This window comes from Phragmites australis, chromosome 24, assembly GCF_958298935.1.
Source record: "Phragmites australis chromosome 24, lpPhrAust1.1, whole genome shotgun sequence".
In the NCBI taxonomy this organism is placed as follows: domain Eukaryota; kingdom Viridiplantae; phylum Streptophyta; class Magnoliopsida; order Poales; family Poaceae; genus Phragmites; species Phragmites australis.
In genome coordinates, this window is record NC_084944.1 from 12905600 (window position 1) to 12908829 (window position 3230).

Here is a 3230-nt window from a genome sequence, read left to right on the forward strand (position 1 = left end):
AACCCCTATATTCATAGTCATCTCATAGGTGGTGATCTTATCGAGTACTTAGCTTGGAGTCATCTTGGCAATGTCGTTGTTGTCGTAGATGGCAGAGACTATCAACTTGTACTTTGGAAGAAGAGCTTGAAGTATTCTTCTCACCATTTGATCGTCTCCAATTGGCGTCAAACCTATCCCATTGATCTCATTGACAAGAATATTCAAACGAGAGTACATGTCATTAGCACTTTTATAGGCAAGTTGTTTAATGCAGTTAAGCTTTGAGATTAGCACATGATATGTCTCATTGCGCACATCCTTTGTGCTTTCATGTATTTTAATGAGGTTAGTCCAAATATCATGAGTATTGGTGAGAGAATATACTTGATTGAATTCATCAACATATAAAGACGATAAAGGATACTCTTCGCCAATACATTGCATTGTCTCTCCTTGTTTGTGATGCGTTACCTCATCCCCTCCTCGGTGACTCTCTAAACATCTAAACTTTTGGTTTGCAAATGACAAGTCATTAGAAATTTCTAATAGGGGAAGTGAGTGCTATCGAAAAGTGGAGCGCAATTGATATCTATTCCAACCCTAGCGTCACAACACTGCTCGCCCGTGCCTGCGCCCAATCGTTGTCTGCCGCCGCCGCCGCCCTGACCTCGGCAACTGCTGCCCCGATGCAACCCGAATCCTGCAGCCCCGACGCCGTTTGACCCATGCCCATGCCCCTCCCTGTGAAGGTCACCTCGCTGTGATGACCCCAACAGCCCCAGCCTTGCTCCTCCTCCACGACCCCGGCCGCGATCCTCCCCGTCGACGAGATCTCCCTCCTCACTGTCAACACCACCACAGGCTTCATTAATCCCGTAAGTGATCCCTTCCTTTGGGAATCATGTGTTAAGATTTTGGTGGGGCTGCATAGAATTCATTTATTTCAATGTGGTATGTAGGAATGGATGGTTGATTTGTTGCATTTGAGCTTAAAGGAGGCAAGTGTAATGTAATCTGTATGGAATTTAGTTGGGCAGATGAATTCTATGTTCTAATTCATGACAAGTTAGAATTTTAGCTATTTTTAGTTGCGTAGATGGGATTTTTCAGGTGCACAGTGTGATTATGCCTATATGCCAAGCATGTTTAGGCTGCTTCTAGTTGCAAATATAGGATTTTGGGGGCATATAAGGTGCTTCAGCTCGTATGATGGCATGTTTGAAGGATGGCATATTGCCTTGTTTTCTTTGCTTTCAGCGGTAAAGGTTGCCCACCCCCCGCCCCTCGTTTGATTGTACCATGAATGTAAAGTTATGCTTTGTTAGAGTTTTTTAACTCAACTCTCCTTCATTGTGATATTTCAGATGTTTTGAGTGGTCATGATGTAGTGTTTGTGTGGTTGCACTAATATTACATCCAAGATTGTTGTTTTGTTTCAAAATTCATGCTTTTAGTAGTAGGATCAATTTAAGTGTCTTTATTAGTCTATACTTAGACGCTTTTATTGCTTTTGGTAGTTGACAAACTGGGATGATTGGATCAGCATGCTATTGTTTTGGAAATATGAAATCGTATGAATAGGACCTACGTATGTTACATTCCTAGGTGTCATTACAGTAGCTATTAGCTTCTTAAATATTCTCATATGCTTTTCTCAGTGGTTGAGCAACTGTGAAATGTCCAATGGCAACAGAATATGCGTGATTGAGAGATAAACTAGACTCATTTCAATTGCAGACACTGTACTTTCTTTTGAAGATAGCAACTGAGTTGGAAACTTCTTAAACGAGATCATACATGCTCATTGTACTTCATATATTGGAGTACCCAGTGGTCTGAAGACTGTTCATGACTGTGTATGTGCCATTTTGAATGGAAATGTTTTAACTTTTTAAGCATCTCATGGTGCTTTGTTAGATGCAATCTTGTAGTGGTTGTCTTGTTTATTTATTGTGCTACTACAGGTCCTCGCTTGTTTTCTTTGTTGTTAACTGCACAAGTATTATTTTTGTTGAAGGACTAAGTATTCCCATTTCGTGGTGGTTAAGCTTAATCCATGTACAACCCTACAGTTTTGTGATGTGTACATGCCGAAGGTTCTAACAATATTCCTTTTGGCTTGTGTATTTCAGTCACCGCTCACAACCAAACTAGTATGCATGAACACAAGAATTCTTAGACCACATGATTATTATTCTAACGGCAAAACTAATCTTCCCAGAAGGCTTGGGAATTGCCCTGATGCTCCTATGAGGAAGGACCATGAAGAAGTGTAGTAGTAGTGTGTTTGAGTCACCTCATTTAATTTTGGTTTAAAAATAGCAAGCATGTAATTTTTCATGTATTTAGAATTTTTCATGTATTTAGTGAATTTTACATGTATTTCAATTAAGATATCATAATATGAATATGTATTTGCCATATAAATCATAACATGTATTTTAAAATTTTCATTTATTTATTGATGCCGTGTTCATCTAGTAGGTATCGTGGGCACATCCGAAGGAGCGTCTACTACCCACCGTGTGGTGCCCCGCCGCATCCTCCCGGCCTATTCCCTTATGATGACTTTGTCCCGCCCTACCCGGCGCCCTCAGGGAGGATCAAAATGGTATATCTCTCCTCTAGTTTGGTTGGACAACTGGTAATTGAAAATTTTATAGTTGTTAAAGATTTCCTATATTGATGTAAGTGATTCTTTCTCTAATTTGGTCAAACGGAATGATTGCTAATATAAAGGGTTGTACACAACCTATTGTGACTACTATTATAGGTGATGGTGCTACAAAGAAGATAATAATTAGTTTTCAGATGCCAGCAAGTGAAGAAGAATCTATCAATATTATTGCCTTTGGTATCCAATCACCTCAGAGCTATGTGGCTCAAAAAAGTACAGTGGCATCCGTTTTGCAAGAGATTGAGGATCAATTTGGATACATTTTACCCAACTATAACTATTTAAAATTGAAAGCACTTGAGCAGAATGTGGAGAATGTGGCTTCAATGGCTACTAGTCTCTCGCGGTTACATACATTTGACACGTTTTGTGACATAAATTTTAGCTTATAGTATTATTTCATATATTATAAAATTTTCTCTTCATGTTCATACTCTTTGCCTTAGGATTTTTACTGGAACAACAAGATGCATTTGGATGTTAGTTTGGGTTCACTCTTACGTTGTGCATGATGCCTGTTAATTACACAATGATTGGTCCGCAAGTGAAGATGGTTCATCAAAGTAGGTAT